This window comes from Heterocephalus glaber, unplaced genomic scaffold (genome assembly GCF_053883595.1).
Source record: "Heterocephalus glaber isolate CG9 unplaced genomic scaffold, H.glaber_assembly_v1.0 deba00001610, whole genome shotgun sequence".
Lineage (NCBI taxonomy): Eukaryota > Metazoa > Chordata > Mammalia > Rodentia > Bathyergidae > Heterocephalus > Heterocephalus glaber.
In genome coordinates, this window is record NW_028258381.1 from 30,106,459 (window position 1) to 30,124,530 (window position 18,072).

The 18,072-nt window shown below is 40.2% G+C and overlaps 2 pseudogenes across 1 annotated transcript in view; both read left to right on the plus strand.

Annotated features, from left to right (window-relative positions):
• The first annotated feature begins 2,027 nt into the window (after positions 1–2,027).
• LOC147822673 (T-cell receptor gamma chain C region DFL12 pseudogene) lies at positions 2,028–4,753 on the plus strand (annotated as a pseudogene).
• The window catches only part of LOC106008987 (E3 ubiquitin-protein ligase UBR2-like), a 31,806-nt pseudogene continuing 18,357 nt past the window's right edge, over positions 4,624–18,072 (plus strand). The window contains exons 1-9 of the transcript XR_015445276.1: positions 4,624–8,354; positions 9,048–9,113; positions 10,455–10,577; positions 10,701–10,764; positions 11,208–11,332; positions 12,609–12,661; positions 14,846–14,947; positions 15,501–15,550; positions 15,952–16,106. The product of XR_015445276.1 is annotated as an E3 ubiquitin-protein ligase UBR2-like (transcript). The remainder of the gene's footprint in view (positions 8,355–9,047; positions 9,114–10,454; positions 10,578–10,700; positions 10,765–11,207; positions 11,333–12,608; positions 12,662–14,845; positions 14,948–15,500; positions 15,551–15,951; positions 16,107–18,072) is intronic.

Sequence of the window (18,072 nt, forward strand, 5' to 3'; positions counted from 1 at the left end):
CTGCCTGACAAGTGCAAGGTCCTGAGTTCGATACCCAGTACAAAAATAAATAATAAATAAGGCTTTCAGCCAGGGATTTAGCTCAGTGCTGCCACACCTGCCTGGCAAGTGCAAGGTTCTGAGTTCAATTCCCAGTACCAAAAAGAAAGTGATGTGGATGGGACACTCATTTGTAGGTCATGAATTCATAGGGAGCCATAATAATTATCATACTTCATGATAAATAGACTAATTTCCATACCATTTCTATGTAACTTCCTACAGCCAGCTGAAGTAGAAATACAGACATTCCTCATTTAATGACCTACCTGTTTGGACTTATGGCCTGCTGCTTGGACTTGTGACTTGCATTCAGACTTCTGATGCAGGAACGTGAGTGGCAGTGCAACCTTATGGGGTGGCTTCTTGTACAGTACAGTTCTGTCATTTTTGCTGATTTTGTTGTAGTTTTCTGCTGTTATACATTACAGTACTGCATGTAAGAGTTATGCAAATAAAGCAAAATCATCAAGTTGGAGTTTTCTTTAACCACTCCAGACATACCTGTTAAACCTTTGTAAATATATAGTTATTTGTTGTATACCTTAACATCATGTTTATAAGAAACTCTGAAATGATAAGAATATATATATATATATATATATATATATATATATATATATATTTTAGCAATTTAAGATAAAAGAAATGTCTGGGCTCCAAAACAATTAAGAAGCATATAGTCTAGATATTAAGTTTGGAAGAGACACTGTGAACCAATTGTGAACATGTAGTTATGCATAGACCCTCTCCTTAACCAGGTCAGTTCTTATTAAAGCAAGTATGAAAAACATGCCTAATGCATTCAGTCATGCTTGAATTTCCAAAGAAGTCCTAAAATAAAATGTGCTTCTGGTGGACATTTTCTAAAGCAAAACAAAATATTGATAATGCATTTGTTGGTAAGATTAAGATACGAGCATTTCAGATATTATTCAGTAAATTCTAATAGAAGTCATGGAAATTTTGTGAATTGGCTTCTAAAATAAAGACAGTGAATAATTTAGAAGTGCATCTTTAAATACCACTTGAACCAAAACCCAGTAGTTCAGATGTGAAAATAATATGTTGTATAATGATACAGATTTTTTAGAGATCTGCAGGAACTGCAGAACTGGACTTGGAATCTACATATGAAGCTCAAATACACAAGGAAGTAGATTCCTAGTAAAAACAAACAGCGGCATATTGTTAAATGTAAAAATGGAAACCTTCTTCCTAAGAAATAAGACAAATAGGGTGCATCCTAGAATCAGCCAAATGAACTGTGGGTGGAATAGAACTGCAAAACATAAGAGTGGCAGTTATTTAGCCAGACAACACAAATGACAAAGGATAGGAAAGGGAAGATCTTTAGAAGGAACCTCATATCCTCATCAAGTGACCCGGTCTCCCCTTCCTGGCCTCTAATATGAAAAAGCACAAGAGATATTTTTAAAAATGTGTTCATGAATATTGGAAACCTTGGTTACGACCAGCTGTAAGTCAAACCCCAGTGTAACATGTGGAATAAAAATAAGTTTCTACCAGGATCTGCCACTTGTAACTTTTGGAAAGTTAATTAACCTCTTGAACTTCTTTGCATGGCTGTACAACAAGGACTGTAATCACTACCTCATGACAGGTCGGGGTGAAAGGCCACCATGGTGGGCACTCATTCAGTGGCACTTTTTCTTCCTATTGCTGTGTATGAGGTTGTTTCAAACCCTGCAGTAACTCTGTTTATTGATATTCTATTTTCCTCACAGATAAAAGCTTTAACAACGCTATTTCCCCCAAGCCCACTGTTTTTCTTCCTTCAGTGGCTGAAACAAACCTCCATAAGACTGGGACATATCTTTGTCTTCTGGAGAATTTTTTCCCTGATGTGATTAAGGTATATTGGAAGAGAACAGATGACAATAGGATTCTGGAAGCCCAGCAGGGAGATACCATGAAGACTAATGACACCTATATGAAGTTTAGCTGGTTAACTGACTGGAGATTCCATGACTAAAAAGCACAAATGTATCGTCAAACATGAGACTAATGGAAGGGTTGATCAAGTGATTCTCTTTGATCCCGTAAAAGAAGGTATGTGTAAATCAACATCAATATGATATAACCTTCTAGAAAAGTTATTTCAAAGAGAACACCTTACCCTTTCTGTCTTGAAATAATAAAAAGCATTGTACATCTTTCTAAAATGTTACTTTATTTATTGGTAACAAAACTACCCTGTTATTTTCCTATAGAATTACAATAGGCCCACCAGACTATTGATTCTGAAGTTTGTTTCAAACATGAGACTGCTAAGTTTTAGTGTATGTTTGCCTTCACTTCATGATTTATTTTTTTTCTCATTGATCATTGTCACTTTTGAACTGCCTTGGCTTAAGATAGAAAAATCAGAATGGCTAGATGTTGCTTAGTAGACTGAGTGAGTGATATTTTAAATTCATGCATTACCTCCTAGCCCGCATGTTACTATGGCAAACTACCAGTTTACATATAAGATGACTTCATTTAGAAGGTTCACTGGTACACTCTGAACTATTTCAACAAATGGACTTCATTCATGTGTCACTTGCTTCTAATGACTGGGAAAAACGTGATACCAACTTAATTCTAGACTCTAAAAATATCTTCCAGCTAGTCACTAGTGAAAACAACTGGTACTTCCTGAGTGTGTTTTTGTACAGTAGGCCTTGGGCTTTGTTCTGCATGCATTTTGTCATTTAATTCTTAAAATGCTTCTGCCATATGGTGCAAATACTTTACCCTCATTTTATAGACAAGGGCAAGGAACTAAAATTAAGTCTATTGCACATGTGCCCACAGCCACATCTGGAGTTTCACTTCAGACCCTCAAGTGAAGAGTTCATACCCCTAATTACTCTGTGTTCTTCCTCTGTGATGGGAGTCATAGAGCAAAAAACTTCAAGGCCAGGGCTCTGGGACAGGTTGGACATGTGGCAGGCTGGGAAATACATGGCTTCTGAGGACCACAGACTGGGTGCAGCCCAGATCTCTCAATGGTCAGCTGCAGATTCATTTGTGATAATTTGTCATCTGCCAACCATAACAATTACACTGAACTCATGTTAGTTAAGACATAAGGAGCCAGATGAGAAACTTTCAGCACAGGGATTCATTTAGCAGGCTCAGGATCAGTACTAGTTTCTGGTCCTTCCTCTCTACATATGCACCAAGAACATGACTTTCAGCATTAACTCCACTGTGCTGACCTTTCCTCCATATCCAGCATCAATGGCTGCTGCAGCAGGCAAGGGCGGTGGGTAACCCTCACTGAGTAAGGGCAGGGAGTTAGGAACACATTTCCTGAGACCCCTTTCTATACCATGGGCTTGTGATTCTTGAGTTCTGACTCTATGAAGACAGACCATGTAAAATAAAAATTTCTCCAGGAAGAGATTTGGCCTTGTGACTCACTGTGTAGCCATTGTGGTCCACCGTCATTGTCTTTGGTTATGACCTGACATCACATATTTCTTATAAAATTTCAAAGGGCAACAGGTGCTGTTACCTAGCAATATCACAGCCACAAAGAGAAACATGCAGAAAGGACAGGGGAGTGGTCCACAATCAAGGAACATCTCAGGGAATGTGGAATAACCGCTTGCTTCACTCTTCTGTAGTGCCCCCTTTTCTATAATCTCCACCCACCTCTCTGGGGAGATCACATTTCCATGGACTGTAAGTTCCTACATATCATGTTGCAAGCAAGGGCTCAGGTGCTTCTAAATCAGCCACGGAACTATACACTTAAACTTTTGATGTCGGGTATGTTTATTACAGTTAGAAATGCAGAATCACAGAGTAGAGAAGAGTATGTTCAGTCAGGTATGGTGGCACATGCCTGTCATCCCAGCACTTGAGGGCTGAGGCAGAAGAATTGTCATGAGTTTGGTGCCAGCCTGAGCTACATGGTGAGTTCAAGGCCAGCCTGAACTACACAGCAAAACCCTTTCTCAAAAAACACCAAACCAAACCCCCAAAAACAGACATGAAACCAACACCACTGGAATATGTTTTTTAAAGTCATATTGGTGGATTAAATTCTCAGGTTGTTACTAAAACACATGACATCGGGCAAATTATTGCTATGTCCTCAGTTTGTTTGCAAAACAGCAATGAAAATAAGTGTTGTAAGGTTGTTATAACATTAAATAAGATTAAGGATTTACATACAAAGCTTTCAGAATAACGTTTTGTATTATGTTAGTGTTTAGTTGATATTACTTGTTATTAGTTAGAGACATGTTGAGGTCAAAGAAATTCTACTAATTATCCCAAATGTTTTTCCCTATTGGACTATATTAAAAATGAACCTGATATTTATTGTTGAGATGTTCTAAGTGAAACTAGCTTAGGTTAATCGAGTTGAGTTGAAGTTGAATCTTGCCCTTGATGTCCTGGTGGAAGAGGTAGACGCTGACCTTTGGCTTTGGGTGCAATGGGTGGTGTCACCTCAGTGCAGGTCACCAGAAATCCACACCAGTGACACCTCCCCGTGGTGTGTCCCCTGCTGTCACATGTGCAGCTGAAACTCATGACTTGATTTCTTTTAGGTTTGCTGCACCTGCAGCTCACCAGCACCTCTGCCTACTATACCTACCTCCTGCTGCTGCTCAAGAGCGCCCTCCACGGGGGCCTCGTCGTCTTCTGTCTGCTTAGAGGGTCTCCTGTCTGCTGTGAAGCCAAGAGCGCCTGACAGATGAGGCACGCGGGCCATGGTGTCTCCACCGTTTCCTGTCCCCAGCAGCACCTGCGGAGGGTCTGCTGAGCTTGCTGAGCTCGGGCTCCTGAAGGCCACGTGCGCATTATTCTGTCATTTTCCCATAAAGGCTTCCCAAACAGTGGGCAAACGGGGCGACTTCACGCTGCCCCAGGATGCAGCCCATGCCGCCTGAACCCCGTCCCTCCAGGGCTCCCACAGCGCGTTCAGCCGGCCAGGTCCTCACAGGCTCAGTGCGCACAGGGCCCTGCTTCTGGGCAGGGCCTCAGTGACCATGGGCCAGGTCAGCCTGGAAGCCTCTGCTCTACCCTCCCTGACTCGGCCTTCTTTGCTATTGAGTTGGGCTTTGTTTTTCATAGTAGACACAATAAATTAAAAGCATCAACACAATTCTGTGGGCCACACGTCCACACGTACTTCAACTTGTGAAACTGACCCGGAGGGCACCGGGAAAGGGCGTGCGAGGAGCATGCGCGTCGGGGGGGGGGGCGTGGAGGGGGGCGCGAGCGGCCGTTGGGTCCTCCTCCCCGGTAAAGGTGGCCGTAACGGCTGCGGGCGAGTCCAGCAGTGACCTACAGCCTCGGAACAGGGACTGTGAGGCAATGGCGGAGAGCAGGAGGAAGAAGCTCGGAGAGGCGCGTCCAGAGTTCCTCCGGACCCCCCGCGCCAAGGCTGGGGAGCCCGAGCCCGAGCCAGAGAAGCAGCCGCGCGTGCTCGAGGTCCCTGGGAACCTGGAGCGCCTCGCGGGGCTCCTGGCCTGCGTCCTGGCCTGGGTCTTGGCCTGGCTGTGCGAGAAGGCGCGCACCCTGCAGCTGCTCCGGACTCGCCAGGACACCACGCTGGGGCTGGGTGAGGGGGCAGGAGGGCCCCGGCCTGCAGGGGGCGCTGCGGCCCGGACAGTGGTGGGGTGGACGGGGCTCGCTGGAGGAGCTGAGACTGCGTCCAGGATCCAGATAGTGCACAGCCCAGAGTCCAAAACAGCTACCTTAGTCAGGACAGCCAGCGTCAGAAATTGTAAAAATGCCTGGCTGCCTCTCTGGACAGACATTATGTTGCTCTGCGTTTAAAACAGCATGCTCCGGAGCATTGATACCCCCTTACTTCCATCTTGCTATGAAGTTTTAATACCTAAAATTGTAGGCTTTTAAAAATGTAAGCATTGGACGGTTTTTCTTTCTCCATTTATAGCCCTCGTTTTCTGTAACTTCAGGGAGAACTCAGATGTTGCTGTCTCAGTGGAACCAGTTTTGAGCTGTGCCCTTGGTCAGGTGGGCGCTGATATGAACGGGGATGTGAATGGATGTCTCTATGCAAGTTACGGTTTCCACCGTGTGTTGGTTGCTGGTGTCACGGTATGAGAATGAGACCCCACATGTGGTAGGGTGGCAATGCGTGAGGAGTCCTGTATAGATTTTACCAGCAGTATAATTATGGCCACAGACATATCCCACGGTCAGAATTAGCAGGCCTTGGAAACTGTTTTCCAAAATCCAAGCTTCGACATGCTGGGATCCGTCACATGGAAGACACCCAGATGAGTGTTGAAGTGATGACTGAGCATAGCAGTGTTTCCGGAGCTCAGAAGAGGAAATTCACTTTTCAGGGTGGGAAGTGAGAAAGAGATCAGCAAAATCAGCAAAGACGTTTAGGAATAGGTGGGATTTGAATTGTGACACAGCGCTAAGCTTTGGATGTGTGGAGCTGGTGCCATTAAGTATTGGGGGCTGGCAGGACTGCAGGATGGAAGTCACTAGCATCCCACAATACCAGAGCAGTCATGCTGCAGAGAAGTTTCTGAAAGAGGAGGAAGTAGGAAGCAAGTTGAAAGATCACTTGGGACCAGTCCTGGAGAGCCTAATTCATGGCTGGGTGCAGGGCCTTTGAACCTTGTTTCGTAGGAAGGCACTGATTGGGTTTTCTTTTTTAAAAATGTTTTTAATGAGATGAAATCACATAAACCATTTCAAATTCAGTGGCATTTAGGACACTGAGTGATTTTAAATAGGAGGGCAGCTGACCAGAGGTGTGGTTCACAGTGAACTAGGCAGCAAGTAAATAAGTGGATTGGGGATGAACTGAGTGAGAAAGGAGGCAGAAAAAAATGTTTGGAAAACCACTACTAGAATCTAGGCTACAGTGGTAGGAGGGTAGTAACAGTAGGCATGGAGAGGAGAGGACAGAGTCAGAGTTGATGGAGACAGATTGAAAGTACTAGATAGATGGCCAGGTAGAAAGAGAAAGGAAGGGAAGAGGAAAGAGGAGAAAGGCCATCCAGGAATGAAGATTATGGATGTGAAAATTCTCTTTGTAAAAGTGAAAGTGAAACTTCAAGATTGGATGGGATTGTTAAGGAGGACCAATGTGGAGAGAAAAAAATATATACTTTGGTCATATACTCTGGTAAATATACCTTGGTAAAACTTTAAACTTTAAGAGATGAAAGGGTTAGGGTTAGTACTAGGAAAAAAAACCACCAATAAGGGGGTTTTGTGTGTATGTGTGTACATGCACATATGTGCACATGTGTGTTTAGAGAAGGATTTACTTTAAGGAATTGCCCTGTGCGGTATGAGGGGTGCTGGTGAGTCTAGAGTCTGCCGTCTGCAAGGCACCTCTGCCAGGCAGCCTGAAGAGACCTGTGGAGAATTGACATCGCAGCCTCAAGTACAAAGGCAGTCATGGGGGCAGACTTCCCTCACCCTTTATCACCTCAGTTTTTTCCTCTTAAGACCTTCAACTGAATTCATGAGACCCATTGACTTTATGGAGGCCACTTTGCCTTACTCAAAGTCTACTAAAATGTTATCATTAAGTTATTCATGGTGATACACACCTGTAATCCCAGCACTCAGGAGGCTGAGGCAGGAGAATTGGTGCAGGTTTGAGGGGAAAAAAATGTTACTCATACAAGTAGTACCTTGGTTCACAACTTATCTTTCACGATTCTGGTCACAAACTGAATTGCTTACAAACTGAATTAAATTCAATAGTTAGGTTCATTGTTGACTTTATGGGGAAATTTGATTTGGTTCATGAGCAATTCTGTTTTGTGACCAGAATCAGAATTACATTTGTGAACCAGGGTACCACTGTATTAAAAATTATCTTAATGACAACATCTAGACACCTAGTATGGTATTGACCTTAAGGGGATACCATAGCTTAGCTAAATTGGCACAAAATTAATGAACACTCCAAAGTATCTTTAAATAATTTTAAATTATCTTTTTTTTCTTAAATTCTTTTATTGGTACATTTTAGGTATACTACCCTTTTTTTTTGTACCAGGAATCTAACTCAGGGCCTCATGCTTGCCAGGTAGGCACCATGCCACTGAGCTACATCCCTGAACCTTCTTAAAATAATTTTAATCTGTGTATTATAAAAGCTTCTGTTCCTGTTAACCAACTTACTTTTTAGAGTTGTGGTTTTTTTAATGGTATTTTATTTTCTGCTTACTATACAGAGTGAACTTAGTCCACCCATGTTAATAGAACACCCTCTGAGGTGTCTTGTTTTATGTGCCCAAGTACACGCTGGCATGTGGAGGAGAAATGGGTTCTCATTAGTAAATCAGGTAGGTATTCTTTTAATTCTGTGGAGAGTTTTCATTCCATTTCATTGACATCTATGAAGGCTTTTGTGGACTCATTGAAAATTTAATATCTATATTAAAATTGTTTGAAAAGATTAATAGTAAACCAAAAAAAGCTTCTTAGAGCTTTTATTTATAAGCTGTCAAGAAATAGTATTGAAAGTAAAATGAAGGACAGTCTTAACTTTCATTTGAAATAATTCTTTAGAATAAAGTTGGATAGTTAAAAACAAAATTCTAGATTGCTTCTACTTAAATTGGGCTAAAAGACAAAGCTGAAGTTGAGGTTTTTCATTTTAAACCTTACCAGGACTTGGTTATGGATTTTTTTCCCTCTACTTTTAGAGGCTCTAAACCTTCCTTAAATATCCATCTTTTATTTTGTTGAGGGATCCAAAAAGTTGACTGTAAAGTGTAAACCAAGCATACTGTGAATCCTAGTGGAAATCTATAAGAAGATAGTGTTAGCTGTTTGGGAATCCACATTTCTCTCTCTCTCTCTCTCTCTCTCTCTCTCTCTCTCTCTCTCTCTCTCTCTCACTCTCTCACACACACACACACACACACACACACGCACTTGTGCTTACACAAACCCACATTGGTTCTGGGGAGATGAAAGAATGGAGCTGTAGCAATAAAAACCTATTTACCTAATGTATTTAATTATTGTTTTAGATTTATTACTACCATAATGTGAAATGCAGACATGAGATGTTTGACAAGGATATCATGATGCTTCAGGTAATGCATTAAAAGCCTTCAATTTAAAGGTTGTGGTGAATCTTTAGCTCGTTATCGCTGCTGAGCCCAGTTGCTCTGCTGACTCCCAAATATAGAACTCCACCCTAGCCCTGCCTACTAAAGCTCCAGCTCAGGCCAACAACCCAGGAAATGTCCGCCTAGATCTTCCAGACACATTTCACATTCAGCCTGTTCAAAATAATTCCTCTTACTCTTCCATACTATTTTGAAGTTCCCTGAATTTGGTATGGTCTCTCTCAGTCTCTGCACATTTCTTTCTTTTCATTCCTGGTCCCCTCCCCTTTGTTTCCATTCACCTAGCTAATTTCCAGTGTGTCTTAGACTTGGATTTTGTAACACTCTCTCTGGCAATTCTTCTCTGACACACTAGAACTTAGCTGAGCATCCCTTTTGTGCGGACCCATGACATGGCTCTCTAACCTCCCTGCCACAGGCCCCACACTCTGGCTTGTGAGTGACTGTTTCCCTCTTATCCCCCTCACACTGTGACAACTGCATCATATCTTTTCTTTAATTTCTTTCTTTCTTCCCTTTTCTCTAGCATAGTACTTGTGACACAGTAGTTTTTCCGTGTTATTGCTGAAGGGATTTAGTAATTATAAAAAAATTTCAAGAAATCTAATTTTCCCACTTGCCTCGCAAGCACAAGGTCCTGTGTTCAATACCCAGTACCCCCCAAAAAAGGAATCTAATTTTCAGAAAAAAAAACTGGTTCAAAATAAATTAAAATCCAGATTGATTTAGTTTTCACAAGTGGAATTAAGAAAGAGTTGAAACTAATTTTTAAAAGCTGTCACTAGTATTTACCTGAAAAAAAGAGATCTTAGTTGTAACTTGATATGCTGTGTGCTTTAAAAATACTGCATAGCATTCCTCTTGGAGTTCATACTGTGATCACTAGGCAGTGAACCTGATACAAAACTTGGGAGCCAAATTGATAGGAATACAATTATTTCAAAGCATTAAAAGGAAAAGAGAGTCTGAGGAGCATTGAATGGAAAACTCACGTTGCTCTTGTGTGAGTTTAGGCTTCAGAGGGCTTGTTTATTTGTCTGCTTGTGTTTCACCAGCTTGCATCCCTGTCCCAGCTTGTCAACTGCCATGCTAGGGACCGGGGCTAAATGAGATTCCATCTTGTATTTCCATTGGTAAAAAAGTAAGCTGTTTCCTCTTTGCAAACCAAAATATCTCTCTCTGTTTTTTTTGGTACTGGGGATCGGGAATCGAACTCGGGACCTTGCAAAATATCTCTCACTAATTATTTAATGTCCCTTTTGATCTTTCTCTTTTCCTTTATCTCAAAAAAACAAACAAAAAAAGACAAATGTCACCATGATGGATCCAAGTCATTTCCTGATGATAATGCTCAGCTGCTTTGAACTTTATCAGATTTTCAGGACACCAGATTATGGGAAAAGATTCAGTTCTGAGATCACCCATAAGGTGAGAAGCATGTTTTGTGAGACCACAGCACATCACTAAAGAAGTGTCTTTCATTCTTTCTGGATGTGTTACTCATCTGAGAGAATACAGTATACATATTCTTCTCTCTGATTCCACTTGTAGGATGTTGTTCAGCAGAACAGTACTCTAATAGAAGAAATGCTATACCTCATTATAATGCTTGTTGGTAAGTTTCGATTGTTTAATATAGTTATAAATTATGTTGAATTTTGTGATAGCATGTAGTTGAGAATGTCTGACCTATGTTTCTTTCATTGGGAGACAATGAGTATCAATTTTAGGGGAAAGGAGTTGGAACATTTTCTTTTTCTGCCCTCTGGACACTGTAATGTTGGGACCCCCTTATCTGTACCTTATTGCTTCCTGCCCTCTGGTCCTTCCTCTAAAGTAGCACCCACAGTACTCCCTGCCAAAAGCCAGCACTTAGCTCTGCATCTGAGACGCAGAAGTGTTCAGGAGCTGCTCTCTGCTGCCTTCTTCCTAACCAGTCATTGCTTTCCCACTTCAGAGATAGAAACAGGAATTCATCATGCTGCATGAGTTGCAAGTGTGTATCACCTGAGGATTGTGATTACGTTAATGTGGATGTTTACCTTCTCATTTTCACAGGTGAGAGATTTAGTCCTGGGGTTGGACAGGTGAATGCTACAGATGAAATTAAGCTGGAGATTATCCATCAATTGAGCATCAAGCCTATGGCTCGCAGTGAATTGGTAAAGTCTTTACCTGAAGATGTAAGTTCCTACATGGTGTTGGTTGGTTGGTTGTGGCAGGGTCTTACTATGTAGTTTAGGCTGGCCTTGACCTTACTGTGTAGCTCAGGCTGGCCTCATTCATGGTGATCTTCCTATCTTGGCCTCAAGTGCTAGGATTATAGGCTTGTGCAGTTGTTAGTACCTACTTTTTTTTTTTTTTCCTTTAAAGAATACCTACATTAGGCCTGGGGATTTAGCTCAGTGGTTCTGCTGCCTGCTTCACAAGCGCAAGGTCCCGAGTTCGATCCCTGGTACCAAAAAAAAAAAAAAAAAAGAATACTTACAGTTTAAAAAGAAAATTGTAATGAGCTTTCCCTACCTATCAGTCTTGTATTATATATTTACTTATATATACATTTCCCACAATTGTAAAATCTACAATTCTAAGATGCACCAACTCTACTACAGAAGAGCTTAGGGCTTTATGAACAGCCTATTTGTGTGCCATTATCACACTTTAAAAACAATAATAATTTCTTAATCATAGATCTGGTCAGGATAGAAATTACTTGTACTTTTTAAAGCAGGAAATGAATCCTGAATTGTTACATGGGGGCATATAGTTTAACCTGAAGTTTAAGAAAGAACAACTTTAAACAATAAGTTTTGAAAAGATTGTATGCCTTGTACAAAAAGATGCCAACTGTATCTCCCCAAACATTTTGACCAGAGAATCCTTTATTTGTAGAATTTCTATTAACCTCTTGGAAGTACTGTTTTATTGAAAATAGATAAGCATTTAGATCAGCCGGGGATTTAGCTCAGTGGTTCTGCTGCCTGCCTCACAAGAGCAAGGACCCAAGTTTGAGCCCTGGTACCAAAAAAAAAAAGTGCTCAAGATCAGCATTTAGAATGGCTATTTTATAAAATATTGTAATATTTTACATAAATTCTATTTAAATGTCTTATGTACTTTGTGTTATTTAATTCTTTAAAAAGCTCTTATCTGGGCCGGGGATTTAGCTCAGTGGTTTCGCCGCCTGCTGCGCAAGCACAAAGACCTGAGTTGAATCCCTGGTACCCAAAAAGAGTTCTTATCTTGTATTTGGTAGTAGTGACTTTTTTTCATATTCCATTTGAATGAATGAATGCCAGCTTGCTAGGTAAGTCTGGCTAATTTTGTAATCTTGCTCTGTTTGCTATGGAACCCTCACTCTTTCAGTGGGGTAATAATGGATCCAGAATTGCTGTGAGTGCTCTGAGTGTAGCAGCTGTCAGTACTAACACAGTACCCACTTGTTTCCTGTCACTCTAGGAGAACAAGGAGACTGGCATGGAGAATGTCACTGAAACAGTTGCCCATTTCAAGTAAGTTTTCTTCCTGTTACTTCACATTTTGTAGAGTTTATCTGGTTTGGTTTAGGGGGGCTTTTGTTTGTGTTTGTGTGTATGTTTATTTATTTGTTTGTTTTGTTAGTGATATTGGGCATTGAACCTAGGGAGCACTGAGCTACATCTCAAGCCCTTTTGTATCTTGAGACAAGGTCTTACTAAGTTGCCCAGGCAGGCCTCAAACTTGCAACATTTTCATGTTGCTGGGATTACAGGTGTGTGCCACTGTGCCTAGCTTGTGATGGTGGTGGTGGTATTGTTACTGTTGTTGTTGTTTTTAATATAATCATTTGTCTTTGGTGGAACTGAGAATGAAGTTGTTGCTTTCAGAGTGACAAATATTTTTAAGTTAGCATTCTGTGTTAAATTTTTCACTGACATTTTACTTTCATGACCTAGCCCTGCACTTAGAGACCTAAAGAAGTACTGTGAGGGTTTTCCTAGCATGCAGACTAGGTATTCATTGTTTCACATAGCAGGAGTTACTCAGTGATGTGAGTAAATGCATTATGGTTTCTAAACATTGCTTTCTTTGTTTTTTGCTTGAATGTGCCGCTTAGGTTGTGACCTGGCCTGGTGCTGCCTTCTCCGTCCACTGTGATCCCAATCAATAAGCTAGTTTCTCCCCTAAAAGCTGTCTGGGCATTTTCTTAATCATGCTTTTTCATTCCTCCCCCCCATGCTTTTACAGGAAATACAGAAAGGTAGGAAGAAAAGAGTATCACCATAATCTAACCACTCAGGTGACTGCCATTGCATTTTAGATATTCAGTATTTGTCCTAAACTTTTTCCTGTACCTGCAGCATTTCTATCTGTACATGTGAGTGGCTAGGAAAATAAAAACAGGTCCATTCTATATTACTGTTCTTTAACGTTTTTTAAATTTAAACTTTAATGGGGGTATTTCTATATGTTTGATTTTTTGGGGGTTTTGGTTTTGTTTTACTTAGTGTGCCTTGTCAGTACATGTGGGCCTGTTTCATTCTTTCAACTTCTTGATGATCTGTCCTGTGAGATATTTAACCTCTTCCCTGTGCACTCTTTTTCGCTCTTCTTCCTCCCACCCAGTTCTGGGGGTTGAACCCAGGGCTTTAGTACATGCTGCTGCCAGTTGGCTACACCCCCAGTCCTGTATACTTTTTAAATTTTTAAGCATCATTTGGTTAGGAAATGTTACTTTAATTTGCTTTAGTCTCCCAGAGAGGTTGAGCATGTTTTCGTGTGAGTTTAGACCAGTTGTAATTAGTCATACTTTGGGTATGTTTCTTTGCAGTTGTCACCATCTTAATGTTCCATAAGCACTTTTTACATACTAGAGATATTCACTCTTACTATATTAAATGCATTGCAAGTACTTCTTATCACTTAGTTTTTATTTTTGTAATGTCATCTCACACAAGGGTTTTAAAATAATTCTTCTGCCTTGCCTGGCTTCTGGGTTTTATAACCTACTTAGGAGGGTTTCTTAAACCCCAACATTGTATCTGTTCTTTTCTACTTAATAGAACTTAGCACAGCCATCTCCACATGTCAGAGTATACATTAACCACTTACCATTCCGATTACTTAAATACAGGATGACCAAAAATTGCATAATTTTATAAGATAACAGGAAATATAAAAATGACAATTTTATCAAATTTATTGAGTAGAAGAATTGACTGGTTGAAATGACATCAGCCTGAGTGATGCTCGGGATAGTCAGTACGTAAACACACGCACTGCCTGAGTGACACTTAGGGTAAACTGTGAAGTGGTTAATGTCACTTTTACTACTATTCAGTTAATTGCTTGGAGCTGTTGAAATTTATGTAACCTGTTTTCAGTTAAACTGAAATTGCTGTAGCTATATGTACATCAGATTCACATGTCTAGTTAGTATGAAGTCAAAGTGACTGTGCTAGATAAAATGTATGCACATAAAGACCTGGATTTAGAGAGCCAGATTAACCCACAGGAAGCTGCTTCAGCTCAACACCACCAGCGGCGTGTGAGAACTCTTTCTCCTGTTCTAACTTCTAAGACTCTCACAAATTAGTACATAACTATTTTTTGTTGTCGTTGTCCTTTTTCTTTTGCTGTTGTTTAATTATAACTTTAGCAATAATGGGCTAAGGAAAACAAATTAATGGGCTAAGGGCCCTTTTTTTTTTAAATAGGAAACCTGGATTAACAGGATGAGGTATGTAAGAACTGAAACCAGAATTGCCAAAGAGTTCAACTTGTATTTTTATCACTTCTCAAGGGCAGAGCAGTCCAAGGTAATTGTGAAAATTAAAAGTATAGTAGGAAAGGATTGGTTTTTTTTCCCTGAAAAACTTTCACTTCTTTTCAGACCGACAAAGAATTTCCTACATTTTTGTTGTAGAAAATTTGGAAAATATAAAACAGTATAAATACAGAAGAAAGTACAAGTTACTGCCTAACATTTTGAGATTTCCCACCTACTGTTGTGCATAGCTGTGTAAGATCTGTATAACTGTATGTGCCTGTACATGCATTATTGTAATTTGCTCTTGAAGAGAAATTTTCAATCTGTATTTTAATCATTTAGTCCACTTTATTTTTGTTGTTGGTTTGTACATGTTTCCCTTGCATTTTAAAGCAACAGAGAGCTCATTTGGGCTGTCTTTTAGTGGGAACAGAATTTAACCTCGATGTGTATTGAGGTGGAGGGGACTGCCCCAACACTAAAGATAAAAATTTCCTAAAGCCTGAAGATAGGACAGCAGAGATCGACTTACGTTGCTACTTGGGGATATTAAATTGTTTCTTAGTATAATTCCTGTCCAAATTGCTTTCTTTTTTTATTAGGCAGAAGAAGCTCTAAGGAAATTGAGAAGGCAAAATAAGGGAAGATACAGGTATTTTAATATTTTTTCCAAAAATTTCATGTCAGTCTCTTTTACTTGATAAACATTGTTCTCTATTAACTGTGATATTTTCTGTTACCTTGGGTGGGATAAAAGATTTAAATGTAAAAAGGAATTATATGTTAATAAAAATCAGTCTGTACTGAGTCACCTTGGAGTTAATGGTTTTATCTCAGAGCTTGAGATATATCTAGGAAAGAGGAAGATTTTCCTTTGTTGTGTTCTTGTTTGTACAGCTGCTTTTGTAGATTTAACTGACCTTGAGAAGGTGGTATGTAGCTTTAAGATGTGCAGTAATGAATATTCTTTGAATGAAGACCATTAAAAGTATATAATGAAGAGATAATTTTTTAAACATGTTCTTTAAAAGAAACCATAATGACTGTTTTCAGCACTTCCACCTCCAGTTTTGCCTCCTTTCTGCCCTCTGTTTGCAAGTCTGGTTAACATTTTGCAGTCAGACGTCATGTTGTGCATCGTGGGAATGATACTGCAGTGGGCTATAGAATATAATGGATATACCTGGTCAGAGTCTATGCTGCAAAAGGTAGGTTTGATGACATTTGTTACTTATATTTTCAAAAAACCAGAAAGCTCTTGGCAATATCTATGTACCAAAAATTAGGATAAAACATTGCATATTACCTAATTTGTAATATAATATTATTGCTATTCCTTTTGTTTCTAGCAATGGAAATGTGTGCCTGGTAGGTAATTTTGAGACCCCATGGTTGTATTCACCTCGGTCCATTGGCTGGTCTGTCTCCATCACCGGCTCTGGCCTTTGTATTTGCACTACTATGCTCTTCGTGTCATGTGTTAGCTTTGACATATCTCATTTAATTCTCAAAACACTTGCCTTCATCAATATCCATATTGTACAGTTGAAGAAATTGAAAGTTGGAGATTTATTTTCCTGTGTAACTAAAAAGTGGCAGGTCTAGAACTTTGAATCTTATTTTATAGTTTTAACGTAAGTCATTCTTACGTTATCTCATTGAATTCACACACACTCTGTGAATGCTTTTTTCACCGGATAAATGAGGACAGGTTTCAGTAAGGTTCATGGAACTTCCCATGTTATTCAACTAGTAAGTGACAGTTACTCAGCACAATGCCTGCTCTGTGCCTTACTCCATGCTAGACGCTTTACACACAGCGTTTGTAACCCTCAGAAAACTCTAGAGGGAAGTTGTTTTCTAGGTTAGAGATTCTGATAATCCAGGCATGGTGGCTATAAAGACAGCACGGTGGGAAGCTGAGGAGGCAGGTGGATCACAGGTTGGAGCCCAGCCCAGGCAGTTTTGCAACTTAGCAAGACCCTGTCTCAGAATTTAAAAAATAAAAAAGGACTAGGGGTGCAGCGCCATACAGTGGTCATAGGCTTAAACCCCAGTGCTACCCCCCCAAAAGGACATCATCTCAGAGAGTTTCCCTGAGAACATACAGCTGGGACTAGTACAGCCCAGGACACTGCTGTTCTTTCCCATCTCAGCAGGCTAAGGCTGTGTATGCCCCCATGCCCTCCCATGAAAGCATGTATTTGAAATGTAACAGCAGGGAGCTGTGGGATCCAGAGACTTCTGCCAGGATCGTGTGAGCAAAGGATGTGTGGAAATGGACAGAGCAAGGAAGCATGCACAGTGCTTACCTTATGCTCACATTTGTGCCCTGCAGTCTCACCTGGCTCGTCCAAGTCTCTGACCAACAGTTTCCCTTTGTGCAGGGACGGAGCAGAGACCCCACACACCTGTTGCTTCGAAAACTAGGAGCAGAATAAGAGCAGTAAAAGTACAAATAGGGGCCAGGAATTTAGCTCAGTGGTTCTGCCGCCTGCCTCACAAGCACATGGTCCCGAGTCTGATCTCTAGTACAAAAAAAAAAAGAAAGTACAAATAGGCTCAGTGTAGTTGTATGTTTTCTTAGAAGTGTAGTGAGGAACTTTTTTGTGAGATATACTGAAGAACTACAAACATTTTAATGAACTATGACATTAGAGATGAAAGTATGTCTCTTTCAGATTATTAAGAGTTAGTCCTTAAAAAGTGGCATTGAATTAGGTAGCATCAGACTGGATGATCCTGATAGGTGCCTTAAGCTTTGTATTTATTTGGCCAGTGATTGTTAGATTTTTTTCAAGACCGTAGTGGAGGTATATCACAAAACTGAAGGTGATGTAGGAATCACTTGGTCACACCTGCAGGTAATTGTAGCTTACCCTAAGAATTTGCACTTGAAGTTTCTTCTGTGCTGAAACAGAAAATTTTGTTTTCTTTGCCAAGAATTCTTTATTAGAAAATGAACCTCAGTGTTTGAATTTAATAAAAATTAATACTTAGAATTCTTTTTATTACTTTTAGTCTTTAATAGGTTGATTTTATCTTTTTCCAGTACTAATTAATTCTTTATTATTTCTTATAAAAATACTTACTTGATGTTTTTTTACTAAAAGTTACAAAACATATTTTATTTTATTTTTTCCCCCATTAAGTTTATTGGTACATTTTCGGTAT